Genomic DNA, 26248 nt, shown 5'->3' with positions numbered 1-26248 from the left:
TAAACTTTTCATATACATTGGTAGGATCTGAATTAGCTGAACTTCTCAAGAAAAAAAATAAGGGGTAATTATGGATGGAAGTATTCATTGAAGACATCTGCTCAGTCCTCAGCAGCAGTTAAAGCTAATAGACTGATGGTTATATTAATAAGGCAAGGCAAAATAGTATGGAAAATATTATGACACTATGCTATATAAACGACTGATTTAATTTCACTTTAACTGCTGTATTAGTTTTTGCATTCCCAGTACTTTAAAAATGCAATGTTTACCAAAGGAAGGTTAAAACAAAAAGAGGAAAATAAAGGATTTGAGAGCAGAGCTGGGGAGACATTAGAATTGAAGCAGGTAGAGAGGAGCCTTGAATATCAGAGAATGTGTTTCCTACCTTCACCTTCACAAAATGTTATTGAATTCATAATTGCAGCTTCCTTGGACTTCAGCCTTCTCCAAGAAATCCTTCCCAAAAGATTATTTACCAACAAGTTTTTAACAAAAAGTATTTTAATGCTTCCTTGCTCCATGAAACGGAGTTATCCTTCGTTGACTGGATATAGGGTGGGTAATGTTCAATAATGTCTGAACATTTTTGTGAAAGCAAAAGAAAATTGTTCTAACGTAAAGATTTTCTCTTTGTGTATCATTTTGGCAAGTCCTAAAAGGTATTTCCACAGAGCTGCTGTAAGAGTGAAATAGGACAAATACGTGAATTGTTTTTGTGCATGATAGGGACTCCAGGATAAATATTGTTACATGATGCCAAATAGATGAATGGGTTTAAAAGAAAATCAAAAGGATAATATTATCATTAACTCTCAAAGGCAATTTTTCTTGCTACAGAGTTTAAATTCTCAATGTACATGGATTTTTTAGATTACACGGTTTTCCACAATCTAAGCCCAAATACAAATTATTGAATCTACCACTGCTGTTGTTCCTTCCTTCAATGAATACAATCAACCCATGATATCCACGTAGATGGCTCAATTACCTGTGTATTACATACCAAAAACAGCATTTTAGTACTTTTGGAAAAGTACAGTCTTTTTGACTGTCATTATGGCCTAAACAATAGCATACAACGATTACTTGCAGCCAGAAATGATTCTAAATATATAAGAGGAGGTATGTAGATTACACACACACACATACACACACACACACACATGCTTCATTATTTTGTATTAAATATCTTGAGCATTGCAAGGGTTTGAATCCTGGAACTAATGCCCACTCTACCCTCTTCCCAACATGGCTTAGCTAGTACATGCTTTTCCCACTTAAAGACTTGGCACAATTTCTTTCGAATGTCCAATCATCTCTCGAGGGCAAACTTCAGTCTGGCATGCAAAGGCTCAACCAATTCATTTCCTTTTTGAAATCTAGTCAATAACACCAAAGGAACATAATCAGTTCATCTCTAAAATTTCTCTGTACTTAATCTGTACTTCTGTTGATCCAGCTATCAACAGGCTTTGCGTTATCTCTATAATCACATCCTGGTGAATAGTCACTCATTAAAAATGTATTCATTTTATTTTTAAACAGTTACAGAACAAAGTGGGAGAGGTAGTGTTCTTCCACCCATGGGTCATTCCTTGAATGGCCAAAACAACCAGAGCTGAGACAGGACAGAGTCCAGAGCTGCTTCTGTGTCTTACACATGGGTGGCAGGATCTCAAAGACTTGAGCCATTTCCTGGTGCTTTTCCCAGACCACTAGTATGGATACAGGTGTGAAGTAGAGCAGCCCGAGCATAAACTGATGTTCACACAGTTGCCAGGGCTTCAGGCCAGCCATGTAAGCTATTCACATTTGTGTGTTCAACATTACTCATCATAAGATATAAGAACCTATCATTTTTGTTCTTAGAACATTATCTATCGCATGAATGAAATATCACTTTGTATTAATAGCAATGTATTGACTGAATTAGCAAACATAAAGAGTTACAGATCCTCTCACAATGGTCTCAGACAGAAAATTTAAAGAAAAATACAGAAACTTCATTTTTCTTTATTTTTACCTTTCTGAAAATGATTACCAAAGCTATTTAGGATTTATGACATTTTGAAAACATCAAAATTACTTCTATTGGAAGGAATACATCTCTATCTCCAAACTTAAACATGTTAAAGTGTTTAAAGAGCATTTAGTAGAAAAAGAAGCAACAGTTGCAAAATTCTATTGTCCCTAACAGTTCATTGTGAAAAATGAAAATGATATTAAGTAATGGACTTTTACACTTATATCTTTTGTGTGATAAAATCCTGCTTTCAATGCTAAGGATTATTTGTACTTTGTTTCTTGTATATTCTTCTACAAATATGAGTCACAGTGTTTCAGATTTTCACATATGAAGGAGGGAGTGAGTTATTTTAAAGGTTCAATTCTTTCCTTGAATTTTCCTGTTCTTTGGCTAGCATGAATAACAAGTATGCATAGATGAAGAGCATTAAGTTAGTATGTGGTGAGTGGTACATGAGATAAAAGAGAAGGGATGAGACTAGCTCCTATACAGCTGCTAGACATATCCCCTTTATTGAAGATCTATTTAAAGTGTTCCTTCTTCAATGGAGGGGCAATGATTTAAAAGACACAGCTGCTGGTTAAGTGACTGAATTGGCACCTGGGTTCCAACTGTGTCTAGGTGTGAGCAATTTTGAGAATAAGGTCAGCATAGACAGCAATGAAGAGCGGGGTAGAAATTCTTTTCCATTAATGTCAATGTCATCATCAAAGTCCATGGAGATCGCAGTTTTCAAGGTCTCACCCTTGGAATTTCAAAGTAATTTTTGGAAAAGACGGGTACCATTATGTTGGACTACCTTTGAATTAAAACTATTTAACTGAATTAATGTTAGGTGATTGAGAAGGATTTTTAAATCATGCAAATGAAAGAGGTATTTTTCTCAGGGCAATGAAATTCACATACATAGGAACATTACTGGTCATTAGCATGGGGAAGGCATACTTCTGCCTAATCAAATGTCCATTAATACTGAGAATGTCTGTCCTTTGCATTGATTGCGGTTTAAAAAGGAACACATGAAAAGGTGGTCACAGAAGATAGAGATGGCTTCATTAGTCAACATGAATGGCATACTCTTCTTTTTAATGTTCTTTCCTCCTCTTTTTTTCTCCCCTTCTCAGAGCTTCATGAAAGCGGCATGTGTACACTGTAAAATACAATTAGTAAGTTCGAAGTAAATCAATCACATTTCTGGTTAAAAAAGAGCTTTTCTTACTGCTTGCTCTTTGCAAGGTTTCAGATAGTATTCTTGACCATGGAGATAGTTTACACCTTGGATTTGGTCCTGTTAGTGTTGCAGGAGATGTAGGGCAGTGGATCTGAGGAGCTAGGATGCACTCTGACACCAACCACAGTGATGGAAAGCAGAAATGTGGGAACATGTATTGTGAGATAGCGTCCTGTTTTCTGTAAGGCAGAGCTTGTTCTAAACCTTAATTTTGCTTCTGGTTGACTGGGCAATTCTGCATGAGGTAAGGTATTGAATAAATATCTGTGTCAAATATTTTAAAGATCTGTTTATTTGGAAATCAGTAACCGAACGATAAGTCATAGAGCGAAGAGGGAAAGAGGTCTTTCAACTATTGGTTCCTTTCCCAAAAGGCCATGATAGCCAAGGTGGGGCCAGATGGAAACTAAGAGCTGTCTCCATTCTCATCTCTCACATGGGCTACAGGTGCGCAAGTGCTAAGATCATCTTCCAATGGTTTAGGCACATGGGCTGAGAGCTGAATTAGAAGCAGAGCAGTAAGAATTTGATCTCTAGGGCCCGGCGCGGTGGCACAAGTGGTTAAGGTCCTCGCCTTGCACGCCCGGGATCCCATATGGGCGCCGGTTCTAATCCTGGCAGCACTACTTCCCTTCCAGCTCCCTGCCTGTGGCCCGGGAAAGCAGTCAAGGACGGCTCAAAACTTTGGGACCCTGCACCCGCGTGGGAGACCCGCAAGAGGCTCCTGGCTTCGGATCGGCATAGCATCGGCCTTTGCGCTCACTTGGGGAGTGAATCATCAGACGGAAGATCTTCCTCTCTGTCTCTCCTCTCTGTATATCCGCCTTTCCAATAAAAAAATAATAATAATAAATCTTAAAAAAAAAGAATTTGATCTCTAAAATTGGATCCATCATAATATGTGGCAGTTGAACACACTGCACCATCCAGTGTCTCTGATTTTTAAGCTTTTTCTGATATAAATGTTTATGGAATTTTTATACCTGAGAGGTACTGTTTTATGGACATGCTTTTGAATGTTAAGGCAGACAGAAAAAAAAAAAACCTTGCCCTCTTGGAACTTAAGTGTTAGTAAAGAATATTAATAGCATACAATGCAATATGCATTTATGAATACTGTAGTACCAAATGGAAACAAGTGGAATGAAGGAAAATGAGGCTGGAGAAATGAAACAGTGACATCGGGTGCCAATAGCGTAGATGCATATAGCCTGTTTTCTGTGTATTAACTGATGTGGTTCACTTGAATGGAATGAGGATCTCTCTCTTCATTTTTAACAATTTCTGTAATGAAAATAAGAGTAGATTTTTAAGAAGGGCACTGTGGGTAAAACCCAGCATTGTGTATGAACTCAATACTTAGCAGTATCTCTCAGGGATACAACTGTCAAGTGTGTGGTTACATAGGTGTACATTGTACTCACATCAACATTTTGGTTTGCATTTGCTTTGCACCTATCCAAGTGTGGATATAAAATGTCAAAAGTTATTATTGATTAAATTATTTTATTTCTGTTTGGTTTTCATGTTCACAGTAGGATGACTGGGCAAATTTTGCCTTTATATGACTACCTCACAATGTCCTCACTGCCTAGTACTAGTGAGTGTCATGTGTTTGACGTGGGAGCAGAATGATCAATGAGGCATTTGGGACATCTTCAGCTTCTTAAGTCTTTCCCTAAATACAAATTTCATGTTATATGGACTTTTATAAGAAGAAAATACATAAGGTTGTCCATACTTGTGTGTTCTGTTTAAGAATTCAGTCAAATAGAGTTAGCTACATGCATATGTAAAGTGAAATTTTTCCCGAATAGGAATCAACCCTTTTTCTTACCATTGTTGTGTAAATAACATAGTATAACACCTGTGCATTATGGTTTGTATTATATTAGGCAATATCAGTGATGAAGACATGATGTAAAGCACCTAGAAGCATTGTACGAAAGTCAGAAGAAGAAATTAGTGAATTGCCAGAGAAGGTAGTAACCCTTTCTGACATAGACAGTGGGCAGCCAAAGGAGTTTAGATGGGCCAATGAATAGCGGGGAGAGAAATAGAGGGCCATGAACATGGATAAGGAAGACAATTTTTAAATGTATAATATGCAATTGCAATCATCACGATTAATACCAGATCTTCATCAAGAAGAAACAAAGGACTTGAAGAATGGGGCATTTGGATGAAGACTACTAATCTCAAAACAGAAGAGTCCCATGCTCGCTCTATTGGAGTAAATGAAATAGTATGGAGGGAAGAGGTAAAGTGTAAGATTATTTAGATGGTCTTGGCATATCTCTTACTGTACTCTTTGAATGAATGAAAGGCAGAAACCCTTTCTTACTTTGTCTATCTGGCATTGTTAATAGAAATTACCAAGTTTTGAGCACTTCAGAAATATATCTAACAGTAATGAAATTTGTCGCTTTTTCCAAGCTCTTAAATTATCAATTCTTTCTGACTTTGGAACATTTTATCACACCGCCATGATGATGTGCATTTATTTAAGTATCTTTTGTAGCTCTTTGGCCTTCAGTTTGAGTTTGTCTCCAGAGACCTTGCTGTTTGTGCATACTAAAAGAGCCACACCCTTGCTAACTTGTTTATCTTTTTAAGAATATAGTTAGTAGATATTATTTTCATTTTATACATTTATGAACTAGGGCCCAGGGAAATTTTAGTAAGTTAACTATGATAATCAAGGTTGTATACTGAATAAGAAACTTGTTAAAAATTCATGTAATTTTTACTATACCATTCTGGGAGAAGACTGTGAACCCTTTGCATTAGTTCCTATGGTTTGTTATTAAAACTGATTCTCCTAACCGAGTCAACAAAATCGGTACTTCTAAGGGACTATACACTGTAGAAATACAAAACATAATAGATGAAAACAGCTGACTTCTCATTAGGGCTACATCATGACACGACTCACTCACTTTATAAAATGGACAATTACTTTTTAATGGAAAAGTTACACAGTTTGTCCTGAGTTACATGGTTAAGAATAGATTTCACATTTCCTTCCTTCATATTATCTTTATAGTAGTTCTTCATTCATTTTCTCATCAATCACATATTTGTGTAGCACTTGCTATCTTCAAAGAGACTCAGTTTTAAACTTGTGGGATAAAGAGGTGGAAAAAACTGTGCCTCAGGATAGGGAAGGAATAAACCAGGGAGAAAATGTCATTGTAACAAACAGAAACTCAGGGTGTACCAGGAAAGACAGCAAAATGGATACACCGTGGTTGGAAGTTCAGATACGAGATCTTGCTTAAAAGTGGTAGAAGGAAGAATAAAAACACTCCTTGTTCTACAGACAAGCATAGGGGTGGGCTTGACAGGATTTTCAGGTGCATGTGGTTAGGAGGGTTCGTGTGATCGAGACAAGAGATGAATTAAAGCTCTGATATACCTCAGTGGGTTCCAGACATTGTCTCTCTTGGCAGGGTAACTACGTGCAAGAGGAAGAGTACAGTCAATATGATTCACAAAGTCCGGTGTGTGCCTTGATTTTCTTCAAGTGTAATCTCGAATCACAAAACAGGGATCATTCAGAATTAAGTGATATTAAGGTTAAGATATGTTTATTAAATGTATAGTGAAAAGAGTACCTATACAAACCGGAATCAAAACCTGGGTATTAGAAGTACTACACAAATTCAAAAGATTCATTGGGGCCATAGCCACAACCAACAATGTGAATAATAATTGGCTGAATCAGAATCACTCACGCATTAAATTAGAACATTTGTATTACAGTGCCTGAAGCAGAATAAGCCTTTTTATGTTAGATATGTGAAAGGCATAACTCATGATAGAGCCATTACCTACGCTCCAAGTGTACTAGGCAGGCTCACTCTTGGCCAGTACACACAGAGTAATCAGAACTAACATTTGGAGAAATTAAGGCACATTTTCACTTATAGTTTAAGATCACAGGTGGTCCCCACCCCAGATTTCTCTGCACACTTTGGTTTTTGTAGATTAGGCCTTCTTGATCTATGCTGTAGCTTCTGAGATGCCATGCTACAAATTCAATAGCAGCAAAGCACAGCATTAAAATCAGAGACTGCACAGCACATGGTTAGTGGGAGAAGTCATGTGGCAGGCACCTGAGCACCTTGGTACATTAACAGAAAAAATGAAATCTGAGTTAGCAACTTGGAAGCTATGTGTTGGACTCCCAGTAACAGTATTAATGATTCTTTAGGTACCAGTTTGGTGAGTACTTCTCCTATGTAGTAGTTACATTACTTTTAGTATACTTAAAAGCCATCCTTTTTTTGGTGCTGTTGGTTACAAAATCCCCAAAGAAGGGATAAATAAAAATGACGAAGACAGATGATTAAGAAAATGCCAAGCAAGACCCCAACTTAGTGGCTCAACTGCCTAATCCTTTGCCTTGCAGCACCAGGATCCCATATAGGCTCCATTTCATTTTGTGTCCCTGCTGCTCCACTTCCCAACCAGCTCTCTGCTTGTGACTTGGGAAAGCAGCAGATGATGGCCCAAATCCTTGGAACCCTGTTCCTGCGTGGGAGACCAGGAAGAATCTCCTGGCTCCTGGCTTTGGATCAGCTCAGCTCTAATCATTGTGGCTACTTGGGAAGTGAACCAGTGGATGCAAGATCTTCCTCTCCTTTTCTCCTTCTATCTGTAAATCTAATCTGCCTTTCCAGCAAAATTAAATAAATCTTTGAACAACAACAAAAAAAAGAAAGTGCCAAACAAAATTTATTTAAAAAGGGTTTTCCTCTGATAACATATCATACCTGATAGAACATTGTGAAAACAAACTGCTAGGATGGTGGGGCATACCAAGCTGTAAGCATATGATATTGGAGAATTAAGACAACAATAGCAACAAACTTTGAAGAGAGCAAGTGAGAATGCCCATTTAAAATCTCAAATACCTGGGAAAGAGGTCTCGTTACTGCCTTCCACATAATGAGGCCTTATGTTGAACAGGAAACACGAGAGCTTTATATTGGGGAAAGAATTTGATATTCACTTTAAACATGGATGATCTTGATCAATACAGTCTGAGAAATGTATATTGTGCAGGATAATATAGCTACAGTTTAATAAAACCCTGCCTTCAGGGAGTGATCATCTTAGGTGTAACTTTTCATGAACTATATAATTTAGATTCATTTGAGCATCATTTTTTGAGAGAATAGAAATTTAAAACAGCATATAAACTGTATTAATGGACATAAAATATGAATTTCAGATTCCTAACACAAAGGATCAGATAGTTCCAGAGATAAAAAAAAAAAAAAGGTTGGTCCTCTTATGGAACCTTCCCACCAGTCATTGTTGAATATGGTCAGCAAAATAGTGACTGGGATATGTTTGTTTAATCAATAGTTCATTCATTAATTACATAGTAATTGCTTATGAAATGTTAGGGCTATTCCAAATGATTCAACAGTCGGAAAGTTGAAGACAGACAATCTTTTGTTTTAATTCAGCTTCTTGATTTGAAATACAAAATTGTATGTTCATTACGTATTTAGTGATTCTTAGAAATAAAGCAGAAATGGAGTATCTGTTGTTTCGATGCTCAGCTGAGGCTTCAGTTGCTAGAAAGACACAGCCCATATCCCTAGGAAATACATAGTTACATTCATCAGAAATTAAGGGATAATTATAACCCAACCTGAGCAGCTGTTTTTCCCCAAAGTTTGGCTAAATTTATGTACAATTAAATTCATGAATTTAAAGTATGTACTACGTTTCTTTACATATATTCATTGGGTTGTGCACACATCATCACAATTTTAGCATTTATTCTGCATCAACGCAACAACATCCATTAATAGTTGTACGCCATCCTATACCAACAATAGTCTCCCCTACAGTTTTGATACCCCTGGACATTTCAATTTCATATATAAGGAATAATATAATGTGCTTTCTTCTGTGACAATCTTGTTGAGCAAGATGTTTTAAGATTGACCCTGTTGATAAAACATATTGTTAGTCAGTACTTAATTCTCTGTCTATCGCATGTCAATATTCCATTACATTAATACACAGTATCTTACAAATATTTATTTATATAAGTGGAAGGCAAAGAAATGGAAGGAGGGAGGGAGGGAGACAGACAGAATGAAAAATGAGAAAGAATGAAAGAGACAAGTATTTCTGTTAATGGCATCATTGCCAAATACCTGAACAGGTTACTGCCAGTCATGATTTGGAAACTGAATTCAGAGTCCCCATAGGGAGCAACAGAAACTTAACTGTCTAAACCATTGTCACTGCATCCCAGGGCATGCATAAGTAGGAAGTGAGATGCAGACATTCAAACCTGCATTTTAAGGATGAATATTTGCCTCTTCATAGATCACAGTATGTTTATATAGATATCAATGAATGGATATTTAGATCCTTGCCATGCTTTAACTTCTACTAATATTACTGGCATACACAAATGAATGTTTGGACATATGTTTTCATTTCTTTTGACTATATGAACTTAGGAATGGAACTGGTGGGTTGTGCATTTACTGTGTTTAATATTTTCAGAAATTGCCAACTATTTGCAAAATTCCACCATTAATGTGGGAGGGACTCAATTTCTACCAGCAATTGGTATTATCATTTATTGTGTCATTTCCATGGTAGCAGTTAAAAATAGTATTCAGCATGACTTCGATTTGTGTTTTTGTCATGACTGCTGATACTATAAATATTTTTGAGTTTACTGGTCATTTGTGGTTTTTTTTTTTTGGAGAAATATCTATGCAAACCCTTTGTCAAATTTGTTCTTCAATAGCTTTTCGTTAGTATGAGTCAAGAGTTTTTAGAAGTATCATTTACGCTTATTTACCTCTTTGTTTATCAATCAAAGACTCAGAAAAGAGCTGGGCAGACATATAGACAGGCAGATAGACGAAGTGAGTGCCCATGAATGAATCCTTTCAAAGATATCCTTAATGGTTTGGACTGGGACGAACTACAGGAGTCAAACATTCAGTTCAGGTCTGCCATAAAACACCTTCCATCCCCTGGTTCTCTCTCTAAATAGCAAGGACCCAAATCCTTGGGCTGTCTCCTGCTGCCTTCCCAGAAGGAAGTTGGATCTGAAGCAGACTCCCCAGAGCTCTCACACTCAGATAAGGAATGCTGGTTTTGTAAGTCATGGCTTCACTTGTTAGGCCTCACTGTTAAAACTCCACTACAGATATGTGCCTATTATTTGTTTCTATTTCTTCTTTTTCTTGAATGCTAATATTTTCCTGAAAGATTGCATACAGCAGAGCCATTTTTAAGAAGATTTTATTTTTATTAATTTTTTAAATTGGAAAATCAGATCTACTAGAGGAGGAGAGACAGAGAGGAAGCTCTTCTGTCTGCTGATTCACTTCCCAGGTGGCCGCAAAGGCCAGAGCTCAGCTGATCTGAAGCCAGGAGCCAGAAGCTTCCTTGGGGTCTCCCATGCAGGTGCAGATTCCCAAGGCTTTGAGCTGTCCTCGACTGCTTTCCCAGGCCACAAACAGGGAGCTAGATGGGAAACAGGGCTGCCAGGATTAGAACAGGCACCCATATGAGATCCTGGCAGGTGCAAGGCGAGGACTTCAGCCACTAGGGTACCGTGCCCAGCTCAGCAGAGTAATTTTTGAAGCCGTTCTTCTGAATGTTGCCTTGATTAAAATGTTTTATTTACTTTATTTGACGTGATTAATGATATAAAGTAGAATTTGCTGCTGTCGCTTGGCTGCTCACTTCGATATGACTTAAACATATATTGATTTGTTACTATTATTTTAAGCTAAGTAGATATGTTTTATATCCCCTTCAGTTCCCTTTTTGTTTCCCCTGGAGTGTGTGTTTTTTGCTTAGTTCTGTATTTTCTGCATTGGGGATTACATTTCACATCTTAATTTAAAACTATCTAGTTTAGATTAATGCTAATCTAACAACTAGTACACAGAAGTTTTGTAGTTTTGTTCCAACATCGCTTTTTCATTTCCTCCTCCTTTTTGCTATTATCAAGTTAATTTCATCTTTAGACATTGCAAACCCATCAACACACTCATAATTACGATGAGACATTTGTCTTTCAGAGCCTGTAGAAGAAAATATTGCCAAAAATACGCGTAAGTTCTCTCTTGTGTTACTCAATGAGTTACCTTTACTGATTGCTGTTTTTCCTAGCTTTCTCCAATTTCAGCCTGAACAATACCATTTAATGATTCTGACTAATCTGTTAATAAAAAAAATCTTTTATTACCTATACATGTTTTGACTTAGCAGGACATAAAATTCCCGGTTAAGAATCTTTGTTCAGCACGATGAACATGTCACGCCATTATCGTCTAACCATCTAATCGCGTTTTCTGATGAGACATCAGCCAGAGAGAATACTGAAAATCTTTACGTGTGGCAACTCATCCTTTTCTCCTGTAAATTTCTCTCCTTGCCTTTGGTTTTGACTCTGATGTCCTCCTTCCTGACTTTTGCTTACTTGCAGTATGCTGAGTATCTCAGGTAGTGGAACTGATACTTTCCATCAAATTTTGAATGCTTTCAATCTCATTCCCCAGAGTAATGCCTATTGCTTATTTTGCAGTTTTCTGAATATTTTTTCAAAGTTTTAATCTGATGTCCCACCTTACTCTTACATTTTAAATTTAGTCGTTTTACTTTTGAACTGCAATATTTCTGTTTGGTTCATTTTATAATTTATTTTATTTGATACTTTCTAAAAGATTTAGTATATCTATTTGAAAGACAAACGTACATGCACACACACACACACACACACACACACAGGGCAGAAAAAGAGAAAGATCTTCCATCAATCAGTTCACTCCCCAAATGACTGCAACGGCCAACCACAGCAAGGAACTTTGTCTGAGTTTCCCAAATGGTATAATGGGCAAAACAGCAAGCATTTTTCTTTTTTCTTTTCTTTTCTTTTTTTTTTTTTTTTGGTATTATAGGCCAACTCAATGATTTGTCTTTGTTCATTCAAAATGCTTTGGTTGAGGCAGCATTCAATGCATCCAGGGTTTGATTTTTACTGCCACATGCTTTTACTGAGTCAAAACAGCTTCTGCTGCCTGATTATTATACATTTTCTAGTGATTACTGCAGTTATTGCTACAACAGAGTCCAAAAAATTCCTGCAAGCTGGAGAGGCCCCCTCCAAAACTCTAGCAGAGTGTGGCCTGGGAAAGCAGCAAAGGATGGCCAAAGGTCTTGGAACACTGCACCTGTATGGGAGACCCAGAAGAGGCTCTTGGCTTCGAATCGGCTCAGCTCCGGCCATTGCCTACACCTGAGGAATGAACCAGTGGATGGAAGATCTTTGTCGCTTTATCTCTTTCTCTCTGTAAATCTACCTTTCCAATAAAAATAAATAAATCTTGGGGAAAAAAAAAAGAAATGTGTGACAGAAACTGAACCCACAGTCTGAGTAGACTGGGAAGTAAGAAATTTACTAATGAACCTGGATACACCCAGTGGACATGTTCAACAGTCACTAGTAATAGTCGTACATCAGTAAAGAGTGTGCATCGAGAAATGTAGTGTATATATTGCTAAAAGGAGATTATATTAATTATAGAAGAGCAGCTAGGGAGTTCAAAATTTCATCCTTCGTATTTGGGGACAGAGATTATTTTTGGCAGAGGTATCTTGCTGGAGTGACCTAGAAATGAAAAGACACTGAGGAAGTGGAAAGTCCTTTGGTTTGCACCAAGATCATGTTTGGGAACATTTCTCCTTTTCTTCCTCCCTTCCTTGCTTGCATGCTGTGCTGCCCACATCTTTCCTTCTTGCCCTCCTTGTCCTCCCGTGTTTTTGTACAAAGAGAGGAAGAAATATCACAAGAGGTAATTAATGGAAAACTTAGTCTTTGGGAACCATGTATTCCTTTGAAAGTGCTATGAGCCACTATTTATGTTCTGCCAAGGAAAACAATGTAAAAACATACTTTGTGTTATGAACAATTTCAGAAAACTGTCATTTCCTTTGAAATTCATGTATGATGTTTGAAGTGTTCAGTGTATTTCCAGTCAAACATCTTTGCTGGCAACACTTAGGATCCATGTAGTGTGAATGTAGATAATTAGGTGTGCATACCTCTGTTAAAGGGAGGCTTAGGGAAGCAGAAATTTCTGGGCTTTCGTCTGCTAAAAGGAAAAATACATTTGAAAAAGCAAGTTTGCTCTCCCAAGAGTGCAATTCTTCTATGTTAATTTTTGTAAAGATTTATTTTTATTATTTTTTTATTGGAAAGGCGGATATACAGAGAGGAGAGACAGAGAGGAAGATCTTCCATCCGATGATTCACTCCCTAAGTGAGCACAACGGCCGATGCTATGCCGATCCGAAGCCAGGAGCCTCTTCCTCCAGGTCTCCCACGCAGGTGCAGGGTCCCAAGGCTTTGGGCCATCCTCGACTGCTTTCCCGGGCCATAGGCAGGGAGCTGGATGGGAAGCGGGGCTGCCGGGATAGAACCGGCCCCCATATGGGATCCCAGGCGTGCAAGGCGAGGACCATAACCACTTGCGCCACCGCGCTGGGCCCTCTATGTTAATTTTTATATAAAGAATCTATAGATCTATTGGATCTTTTATATAAAGATTTATTAGATCTTTTATTTGGATGTATATAGCAATATACAGATGAAATTTAGCTCAATCTGATGGAAACATTCATCTACTAAATGTTTCTTGAACCTTCCTTTAGATCTTGCTGTTAGACCAGCTGCTTGATACACCTGTGAGGATACAATAGAGCAGTAGCCCTAAGGGGCTAACAGTATTCTGAGGGGATGAGAAGTAAATAAATGATGACTTAAACCTTGGAGGCTTGGGTGACAGCAGTCCTCCGCAGTGGTGGCGACCCGCTTGCAACCTGCTTGTGGAGAGTACCCGAGCCAGGTCCGACCCAGTGCCCGGGACTCGATCCATGGGCACCGTCACCACACAGTGACTGAGTCCTGCCTGCCTGCCGGTCACCCAGCGACCAGCTCTAGGGTTTTTAGGCCATGTAATTGTTGCTTAGGGACATTCAGGGATAAGGTTAGTGTGTGTGTAGCTAAGCAATGAATTCTGTATGATCCCTAGTGGTGGGATCACGGATATTGCTTGCAAGCATGGGGAATGAGATCTGAGGGTTTGGAGGGGAGATTCCAAGTTCTATTCTGGCCAGACTGATTCACTAACCCACATGGGAATCCTGAGATGGGCTGTTAGCGTAGAGCATCACTGACTGCCACATACCAGTCCACACGAAAGCTATGGCTGGGGCCTCTCTGGCAGGGCTAGGTACCTGTACTTGACCAAGTAGCAGAACACGGGATTGGTCACACTTGGCAGGGTCAGGACACTAACTACCATGCAAGAGAACCAGATCCGGGGGAAGATTCTCTGTTGAAAGTGTGGGCCAAACCCTGTGGAAATACAAGTCCCTCTGGTTAGCTCGCAAGCTGGGGTGGTGATGGGCTGAGCTAGGTGTGACCATGGAACCTGCTTACAGGTAAAGGAACCGACAACAATCTGGGCAGGTCAAGGCAGTGTTACCTGAATGTGCATCCTAAAACAGGATATGGGATGGGTCGAGCTGCAACTGAAAGGGGGCGGACTGGGCAGGGCCGAGCGAACCTTAACTCATAAGGAAGAACAGAAATCAGAATGGAGCACAGGTCATGCTGAGCTAGGCTCTTAAACCAACTGCTCTGCCTGAGCCAGGGATACTAGGGCGCAACAATGAAGGCAAATGCCAAGACAGGTGAGGGGTTATGCCAAGCTGGGTCAGACCAACCACTGGCATGCACAAGATCTATGATTGGGAACAGGCCCGACTGGGGAGCTAAGAAGACACCCTAACTGGGTTGGAGTTCCCACTGGAGAGTGTGGAGGCTGGAGTGGGGGCTATGTTCTGGTCTGGACATGGATGCAGTGTCCTTTGGCACAAGTGTGGACTGGGACTGAATGCAGCAGGTACGGCTAGACTCCAGCACCATCTGGTGCTAGTGAGAATCAGGATAGATGTAGGATAGACTAGGCTAGGTCTCTGCCCCTACTGAGCCATGATTGAGCCATGTCTGGGTATAGATGAGCCTTGACTGGGCTGAAACATTCATCCCAGTCATTTCTTCAGTGTTCTGTGTTAAAAAAAAAAAAAAAAAACAACCTTAATACTGAAGTCATCCAAAGCCAAGAGCTGCCTCTAGGTCTCCCATTCAGGCATAGGGTCCCAAGGACTATGATCATCCTCTAATATATTCCCAGGCCACAAGGAAAAAAACTGGATGGGAAATGGATCATCAGGAACACAAACTGGTGCCCATGTGGGAATGTTGGCACCTGCAAGGTAGAATGAGCTAGTCGAGTCCTCACACCAGCATTGAAAAACAAAGAATTTAAGTACATACATATACATAATTGTGGCTGGCACAATGGCGTACAGTCTAATCCTCTACTGTCAAGCACCAGTATCCCATATAGATGTCAGTTCATGTCTCAACTGCTCCATGTCCCATCCAGCTTCCTGCTTATGGCTTGAGAAAGCAGTGCAAAACAGCCCAGCTGCTTGGGACCCTTCACCCACATGGGAGACCAGGAGAAAATCATGGCTCCTTGCTTTGCATCAACTCAGCTTCAGCCATTGAGGCCGCTTGGGGAAATGAATCAACAGGCAGAAGATCTTTCCCTTTCCCTCTCCTCCCCATAAATATGTCTTTTGAATGAAAATAAAGAAATCTTAAAAATCTGTTTAATAATTTCAAGGCAGAATAACAGAAATGTACCCTCCTCTTGTATTAACTGAAACAAAGCACTCCATCTGACTATCATCTATATTTAATAATGATGATTTTCAAGCATATCATGTCAGGCATCAAAAGCTATTGATTCCTAAGAGAGGAGAGAATGATATGAGGTAAATCAAGCCTCATCACTGACCCAATTATTTCCAGCTGCCAGGAGAGGACTTACAAACTGCAGTACAATGGAAAACAACCTATGCGGAGCTTTGTAGATTTCCTAAATTGATAATACAAACCTATGAGTACAGGAAGGCCAAGAAGGTGCATTCAGAGGCAGAGTCCTGCAGAGTAGAGAGCCCCCTGGGAGAGCGAGACAGGTGGTTCCTATCAGGTCTTCACCTGGTTAGTGATGATCACATATATGGGAGGAAAATACCTAAGGACTGCAAAAGAACCTTCTGAGAGAAATGAGTGGAAAGGTTGGTAGTACTGCTGGTGGAGACTCAGAAGGATCTTCAGTTCCAAGGGGGCGCAGATAGCTTTCAATTTTTGCCAGGCAAGACTTAACAGCAAATCTCAAAAGATCAAAGTGTTTCCACCAGCCTTCTATTTTCAAGCAACGCAGGAGAAAGATAAGACACCATTCGAGATATAACAAAATTCCCAGCACACAGCAGAATAAATTTGCAAATCTTGTATATGTCAGGAAGAATTTACCAGAAATGTAAAGAATGGAGAGAGTATAATCTACAATGAAAAGTAAAATCATCAATACAAATAGTCCCATTAATTATGCAGGTACTATCGAAAAAGGAGTGGAGAGTTGTTTGTGTTTGCTTGTTTGTTTAACATTTATTTGTTTATATATTTTATTGAAAACGGGGATTTATAGAGAGATGGAGAAACACAGAGAGAAGCATTCCATCAGCTGATTCACTCCCCAAGTGGAGGCAATGTCTGGAGCTGAGCTGATTGAAGCCAACAGCCAGGAGCGTCCTCTGGGTCTCTAATGCAGATGCAGGGTCCCAAGGATTTGAGCCTTGCTCTACCGCTTCCCCAGGCCACAAGCAGGGAGCTGGAAGGGCAGTGGAGTAGCTGGGACACAAATGAGCACCCATGCGGGATCCTGGCACATGCAAAGTGAGGATTTAGCCACTGGATCATTGTGCTGAGGCTGAAATGTTTTATTTTATTCTGTTTTTTTTTAAACCTTATTTATTATTATTTTTAATTCCATTCCATGTGTACAAGAAATTTCTCTTAGTCATAGTGTTGGTGATCACACTTTTCATGTGTCTGTTGGCAATCTGTATCTCACCCTTTAAAAAATGCCAGATTATGTCTTCTGCTCACGTCTTAACCGGCGGTTCATGGTTGTTGAATTTTTGGCTCCATGTGCTTTCTGGATATTGATCCAGTACAGATGAAGAGTTCGAAAGAAGTGTCTCACATTTTTTCAGTTGCCTCATCACTTTGTTCACTGTTTCCTGTGCTGCAGTTTCTCAGCTTGAGGTAAACCCATTCGTCTGTGTTTCCTTCTATCACCTGTATTTCTGGGGTTTTCACCAAGAAGTCTTTGACTATGTCAATGTCTTCAGTGTTTCCCCTATTTCCATCCAGTAATTGGATGGTTTCAGGTCTTAGATTTTTAATCCTTGATCTGGTGATATTTAGATGGGATATATGTAAAATATATCATTTGGAAATAAAATTTTGCCAACACTGTTGAAAAGACTATCCTTTCTAAAAAGAATGTTTTAGTTTGTTTGCCAGATTAGATGGTTCTATCTATGTGACTTAATTTCTGAGATTTCTGTTCCACTCCGTCAATCTGCATTCTATTTTTTGTGTCAGTACCAGGCTGTTTTACTTCTTTAGTAAGTATTGAAATCTGGTATTTGTGATTCCTCAGACTTTGTTTTATTTTTCAAGATTGCCTTGGCTATTTTTGGTCTTCTACATTTACATATTAATTTTAGAATTTTTTTTTTGCCTCCATGAAGAATGTCCTTGGAAGTTTTGTCTAGCCATCAGGGAAATAAAAATAAAAATCACAATGAGGTATTATTCACTCCAGTTAGAATGGACACTGTCCAAAAATTTAAAAATAACAAATACTGGCAAAAATGTGGAGAAATAGGTACCCGGATATAAAGCTGCTGGGAATACGAACTGGCACAACCCTTACGAAGACAGTATGGAGATTGCTCAAGAAAGTAGAAATAGATGTAGCTAGTTCTTTTGGAAGGTACAAAGAATGCGGTGTTTTAGCGATTGACTCTTTGGATGGAGGCAACATAAATGACTGCCACATCATTCTCATTGGCTTTTTCTCTAGCTCAACTGTCGCTGCAATGAGGAAAAGTGATAAGCATTTCTAAAAAAATATTCAAGTAAATGAAAATCCCACAGGTATGTGGGACAGAAACTTACAGTTATTAAAACTTCAGAGCAAAAACTTTTGAATTAATATAAGATACTATAACCTTGAAGTTTGAAAGTGGAAAACAAAATGCAAAATATAGCTTTGTGCATTGATCAAACAGTGTTTCAGGAATTGTGACAAATATATTGATAATTCCAGTCAACAAAGCTTCAAAATACTTGAAGCAAGCAGAGACAAATTCAGAGGGAGAAATTAAAAAAAAAATTATACACTAATGGTAACAATAATACTTTATAAATGTTTAGAAAATAAAACAAATAACTCATAATGAAACAAATAATTTTAAGCACATCAAAATATTAAGCGATTGCACCTTACAGATATATACAAGTGTGTATATATATATATATATATATATACACACATATATGTATATATGTATAGACAGAAATAGAGAAGAGGGAGGGGGAGAGAAAGAGACTATTACACTCAACAAAGATTATCCATTCTTTTCAAATACACATTCATTACATGATGAATATTGCGCATTTATTATAATGTCACAAAAAACACACTTTATACAAATAAAATAAATTCACTTAGTACAAATAAAAAAACACATAGTGAGTTTTACTGTCATGAAATGAAACCAGAAATTAACAAGAGAAAGCAAATCTGAAAGTTCACAAATTTATAGACAAAAAACGGATTCAGAAAAGTGCCCGAACAATGCAAAAGAAATAAGAGAACTTGTTCAAATAAATGAAATCGCATAAACATCACAAAAAATACACGAGGTGCTGAAATAGAGTTTTAGAAGGACACATTGCTTAGTTTAAAAGCATCTCAAATGAATCTAACATTACATCTTAAATAATATGAAAAGTAAAAAAGCAATCTCAAAACTGGGTGACTGGAGGCCCTTACAAATACAATAAATACTTATATGCCAACATGAATGAAATGTACAAATTCAAATAAATCTAAAAACTACGTTTACTCCTGGTTACAAAAACTAGCAAATAAGATTTGATCAAATATAATCACATTCAGTTAATAACTAAAGTTTTTCCCCAAAAAGTTGAGAACCTGAAGGCCACACTGATGATTCTTACCATACATTGAGAGACTGCCGTTCCTCTCAAATCCTTTATGAACACAAAGCTCCATAGCTAATGCTACGAAGTCATCTTTATTCTGATACCCAAGCTTGAACTGGACAACCCAAGGCAGAATGCACACACTGATGCTGGTTGTGAACACAGAGAAACACATCCTCACACAATGCTGGCAAATTGCTTCATGACATCGTGAAAACACTTTACTCCATGAACAAGTAGGATCTCTTCCCAGGAATTCAATGTTAGCACCATACAACGAAATAAATGTGAAGTACCATATTAATCAAAGACAAGGGAAGGACCACTGTCTTTCTCAAAGGGTGAGTAGGAAGACTTCGACTGTACTGATATTTTTAAAAACAGAAAAAGTAGGAGTACAATTGAATTCCCTAACATGATAAGGAATATTTGTGAGAATCTTGTGCTTAATACGTTGGTGAATGATCAGCCAATTAAGCCATGATGTCAGGTCTTATACGTTATTGATTCTAGTCCTCCATCAGACTCATCATTTGAAAACATATGCTTGAAAATATTGATATTAATCCTCTATCAGACATACTGTTTAACAATGTCTTCTCTCATTATGCATGCCTTTTAAGATTTTATTTTTTTATTATTTTCTCATTGGAAAGGCGGATATACTGAGAGGAGGAGAGACAGAGAGGAAGATCTTCCGTCCAATGATTCACTCCCCAAGTGAGCGCAACGGGCCGATACTATGCCGATCCGAAGCCAGGAGCCTCTTCTGGGTCTCCCACGCGGGTGCAGGGTCCCAAAGCTTTGGGCCGTCCTCTGCTGCTTTCCCAGGCCACGGGCAGGGAGCTGGAAGGGAAGCGGGGCTGCCGGGATTAGAACCGGCGCCCATATGGGATCCCGGGCGTGCTAGGCGAGGACCTTAACCACTTGCGCCACCGCGCTGGGCCCTATGCATGCCTTTTATATTGATGGCAGTGTATTTAGACTTATAATTATTTTAACTTTCACAAAAATCAATTTTGTATCATTATTTATGTCATTGGTGTCATAGCTAAAAAATACTTGCCCAATGTAATTCTTTACATATTCTGTGTGGTAACATGGTACTGTTTTTCTCTAGGATTTAAGTTACTTAAATATTACATTTTTTCTGAGCAAAGATTTGCATATCACGTAATACAATAAACAACTTAATTCTTCTGTAAGATAGCATGCAGTTTCACAGCACTACATATTAAAAAACACATTTTTTTAAACTCAGTGATCACACCTGAGAAAGATCTGACTCTGGTTTCTATTTATTTGGTCCATGCAAATGTTTTATGGCAGTACCATACAGTTCTGACTATTACGTCTTGGGAATGTGTTTTGGCTTTGTTCTTTTCTAATATCATTTGTTTATTTGCAGTTCCTTGAGAATAACAGATCACGTTTAATCTGGGGATCACGTTATGTAGCACTGCCACTCTAACAATATTAAATGTCCCAACCTATAATATGCTTTTCTTCTTATGTCATTTAAAAAACAAACACAAAAAAACTTCTGTAAGCAATTTACTGTAGTGCAAATACTTTCTTGCTAATATTTAAGTACCTGATTCCTTCTTTGATTATGATAAATGAAATTGTTTATTTCTTTTTCAAAAAAAACCCCCTCTTTATTAGTATAAGCCGTGCAACTGACTCATTTGTGTTGACATTGTATCCTGCTGCTTTTCTAAATTTATTGATTAATTCTGATGAGGTTAGAACTCTTCAGAACTTTCTGCATCTAAAATCATGGCTTTTGCAAACAAGGGTGATTGCTCTTCTTTTTTAGCTTTGGCTTAGAGAATTTGTTTGGAGGTTTTAACAGAGGAGTGGAGCTACTCCTGTGTCCCTGATCGAAGACTGGTCCTTCTCTAGCGGGGATGGTTGTCCTCTTGGTCTGAGGGTGCAGCTTTGGGAGGGAAGCAAGCAATGCAGTGAAAGGAGTAGGGAGCACTCACCTGGCCAGCCAGTCTTTCCTTGCAGTGTCTTTTCTGCCTTAGATATCAAAATGATGCAGTTCTCATAAAAGCAGTTAGCAACTTCCCTCTCCTTTTCATGGTTCTTGGAAGATTTTGAGAAAGAGTAGCATGTTTACGAAAATGTTAAGTATAAAGATGATACTTAACGAATAATTCAAGGAGGAAATCACAAAGTAAAATACATAATAGTAAGAGATGAAAGAGAATGACAGCCAATATACCAAAACTTAAGGAATGTAGAAAAAGCGATGGTAAGTGAGGAATTTATATCTGTAAGTGATTACATTAAAACAAACCGTGGAAAGGGGAGGAGTTTGGCACAATGCTGAAGGTGCTAAGCGGAAACCCAGGCTCCATGTTGAGGTACCTGACTTTGAGTCCTGCCTCTATTCTTCATGTCACCTTATTGGAAGTGTGCACCCTGGGAGGCAGGGAGTGTCGCTGTGAAAGAACTCTGTCTTTAAGCGTTTTGCACTCAAATTATATTGTTGGTGCTATCTGGGTATTGAACAAGTAGAGGGAAGTTACCCCTCTCTCTCTTCTTTGCAGAGCTCTGCTTCGAAGTAAATACTAAATTGTAACAACAACAACAAAATCATACGTTCTAACAGTCCTGGAGGTTCTACACAGACAAATTAGGCAAGAAATAAAAGCATGATTCATTCAGGATGAAAAAACTAATAACTGTTTATTAAGGACTATAGTATTGTAATGCTATGGGGGAAATTGGTGGGAGGGGAGTTAGATTTGGGAAGGGAGAAAGGGAATTTCCATTGCCTATGGAACTGTATCATCCGCAAATAAAATAAAGAAATTAAAATTTAAAAAGCATATATTGTTAAGGGACTCGTGATAGCATAGTGGCTAAATCCTGGCCTGCATACACTAGGAACCCATATGGGCACCGGCCCCTATTCTACATGCTGCACTTCCCATCTAGCTCCCTGCTTGTGCCTTGGGAAAGCAGTTGAGGACAGCCCAACATTTTGGCACCCTGCACCGGTGTGGAAGACTTGCAAGAAGCTCCTGGCTCCTGGCTTCAGATTGGCTCGGCTCCAGTCATTGCAGGCACGTGGAAGATCTTCCAGTGGATGGAAGATCTTTCTGTCTCTCCTGCTTTCTGGAAATCTGACTTTCTAATCAAAAGAATAAATGAATCTTTGAAAACAAAGAATGTATTATTTACTTATGTTCTTTGGGCATTTGTTCAAGTTTTCTTTTGTTATTTGTTTCTAAACCCTCTTTTATGGTCAGAGAAGATATTTTGAATTATACAAATTTAAAAAGTTTTATTGAAATTTGAAAGTTCATTTCATTATGCGTTAACATGTGGTCTCTTAGGGAATGTCCCCCATGCGCTTAAAAGGATTTGTATACTATTGCTGTGAGCCAGTTTCGATATTATTTTGCCATTATTTTCATATTTCCATTAGTTTATAAAATAATGTTGGGTCCACATGGAGCTGTACAAATGCATTGGTTTCATAAAAGGATACTGACATTTAGAAGGAGCCATCCACCTTCCTCAGGAGTAGTTTTATTTGTACTCATTTATGAGTCTGTAATGTGCCTTTATGTTTGCGCTTTGGCAGTCGTAACCTTAGTGATTGCCCACACTGCGAAGGCGCTACAATATTGATACACGTCCCTACTTGCAAACTTGTGTCCTTTTGGGACCACACCTCCACTCTTCCTCCCCAGCCCTGCCTATCATTTATGTTCCCTAGCTCCATTATTTGATCATTTCAAGAATGCTATAAAAATAGATCTCCGAATATGTAACTTTGGAAATTAGCATTTTCCATTCAACTTAATTTCCTCGAGTTTCATCCAAGCTGTTCCACGGAACAATAGTCAATTCCTTTTTATTGCTGAATAGCATCCATACGAAGAGCGTATCAAAACTTTTCATCCATTCAACAGTGTTGAAAGACATCTGGGTTATTTCTGGTTTGAAGCAATTACATATAAAGTGAATATTTTTGTGCAGTTATAAGAAACTACCAAAATGTTTGCAGAGGACCTCTCCCACTTTATATTCACACCAAAAATCTATGAGTAAGTCAGTTTTTTTCCATGTTTGGCAGCATTTGATACAGTTACTATTCATTATTTTAGCCAGTTTGCGAAGTCTGCACATACTCTTCTGTTTTTTCATTTGTGTTCATCTAATAGCCAATGATACTGGATTTTTTTTTTCAGAAACATTTTTACCCTCTACCTATTCTCTTTCTGAAAATATCTGTCTGTGATCTTTGCCCATGCAAAAAAAAAATCATTTATTTTTATTGGAATGTCAGATATAAAGCGAAGGGGACAGAGATAGAGAAAGGTCTTCTGTCTGCTGATTCACTCCCCAAGTAGTCACAGCAGTCAGAGCTGAGCTGATCTGAAGCCAGGAACCAGAAGCTTCTTTGGGGTCTCCCACGCAAGTGCAGATTCCCAAGGCTTTGAGCCGCCCTCGACTGCTTTCCCAGGCTACAAGCAGGGAGCTGGATGGGAAACAGGGCTGCCAGGGTTAGAACAGGTGCCCATATAGGATCCTATTGCATGCAAGGCAAAGACTTCAGCTAGTAGGCTACTGCACTGGACCTTGCTAATTATTTTAAATGCTAAGTTGCAAAGGTTTATTTTTTTCTGCATTCTACATTTCAGCTGTAAGTTGAATATGAGATGCATACCTCTCTCTGTATGTAATGGTTTGTATTAATTTTCTGCTCTTGGTGTAGCAATTAGTTTGAACTTAGTATTCCAAGACAACAGAATTTGCAGCCAAGGTTTAGTTCAGTATGTTAAATTGCCCCAGAGAACACCAACAACCCACGTGGGCACAGGTTTCAAGACCAGTTTTGATCCATATTCCTGCTAATGTCCCTGGAAATAAGTAAGAGCATGGACCCAATGTTTTGGCTCCCACCACCAACATGGCAGACCAGAGAGAAGCTTGCTGGCTCCCGGGCTTTGATCTGGCACAGGTCGTGCCATTGCCACCATCTGGCCGGTGAAGCAATTGATGCAAGACCTTTCTCTCCATTTCTCCCTCTCTCTGTAGCTCTGCCTTTTAAATGCATGGAAAAAAAAATCTTGAAAAACAATGTAGGAAATGTTGGTTTGCAGTTCTCTAGGTCAGTTTAAAGTGTGTCTCATTGGGCAAAAATCAAGCTATCAATAGCACTGTGTTGCTTGCTGGAGGACGTAGTGGTGAATGAAATGATTTTAGTCTTCCAGATTCTAGAGTCTGATCACATTCATCGTCTCAGAAGCCTCTATCATTTTCAAAGCTAGTCGTACTGTTTGAACATTTCTCACAAAACCATCTATTTGACATTCACTTGCTGCCTGCTTTTCCCACCTTTAAAGGATCTTGGTGATTACCTTATGCTCAATTGCTTAATCCAGGATAATCTCTTTATCTTAAAGTCACTTGATTAATAATATTAATTCTATCTGAATCTTTTGTTCCTTGCCAAAAAGATTTGGGATTTAGAAATGAACATTCCTTTGAGTGGTTGTGCTATTATTTTGTTTACTGTAATCATTTGCTTCATATTTAATATCCAAGGTCTTATAGCCAGTGGAAGTCACAGGATAACTGCTTTTTAATTTAAATTTAAATTTATTTGTTTTAAAGATTTATTTATTTTTATTGGAAAGTCAGATATATAGAAAGGAAAATCTTCCGTCCGATGATTCACGGCCCAAGTGCCCACAATGATTAGAGCTGAGTTGATCCGAAGCCAGGATTCAGGAACTTCTTCCATGTCTCCCATACTGGTGCAGGGTCCCAAGGCCTTGGGCCACTCTTGACTGCTTTCCCAGGCCACAAGCAGGGAGCTGGATGGGAAGTGGAGCTGCAGGGATTAGAACTGGTGCCCAGATGGGATCCCGGCGCCTTCAAGGCGAGGACTTTAGCCAGTAGGCCATCATGCCAGGTCCAGGATAACTGTTTATCTGTTAATTCTGCCCCCAGCAAAATCTGATGACACAAAATAACTCTGTATGGAAGAATATTATTTTTGATGATGGTGCAAGAACAATTCAGTTTCCATTTCTGATCACCCAGGCCCTGACACAAAACTCACAACTAAAGGAAACACTGACATCCACATCTTACAGGTGTCACTATTAGAACTGCAGAGAGGTATGGAGAATAAAAACATGTGTGACCCGGTGGTTAGATATAAGATATTTAGATACGTTATAAAGGGCATCATCCAGGATATATACATTTGATAAGCTGGACTAGAACAATTGAAAAACTTTGTTAAAGGTGAAATGTTCAGAGACTATAAAACATGACATTTCAATTTCACAAAATCTTTAAATTTTTATATCCAACAAAGGCCCTTCTTTTTCCAGAATTAAAAACAAAATAACTATAACCAAAAATTATTATGAGACACATAATTTCTACATAATTTCTACATGAAGGCGGATGTGAGAATGGTAAGTCTGCATAAGCAAAGAGGCCCACCACCATTAAATTCAAACTAATCCCACGTTGTGTTATCATGTTGATATACTGGAATCATTATAATAATGAAAGAGTACTAACTATTGAGTATTTCTAAGATTATAACAAAATTAGAAATGTTATATATATTCCTGGGGAGAATGGAAAGTAAACATTTTGGCCAATGTTAACACATCAAGCAGATATATAGTAAATATACCTCCATTATATTGATAGGTAAATATCTGGGAAAAACAAGGCATATTCCTACAAAAGACCCACGAATGAATGTTTAACTTTGTCA

This window comes from Ochotona curzoniae, unplaced genomic scaffold, assembly GCF_017591425.1.
Source record: "Ochotona curzoniae isolate NIBS_2020 unplaced genomic scaffold, NIBS_Ocur_1.0 contig_883, whole genome shotgun sequence".
Classification (NCBI taxonomy): domain Eukaryota; kingdom Metazoa; phylum Chordata; class Mammalia; order Lagomorpha; family Ochotonidae; genus Ochotona; species Ochotona curzoniae.
This window is presented reverse-complemented; position numbering follows the sequence as displayed.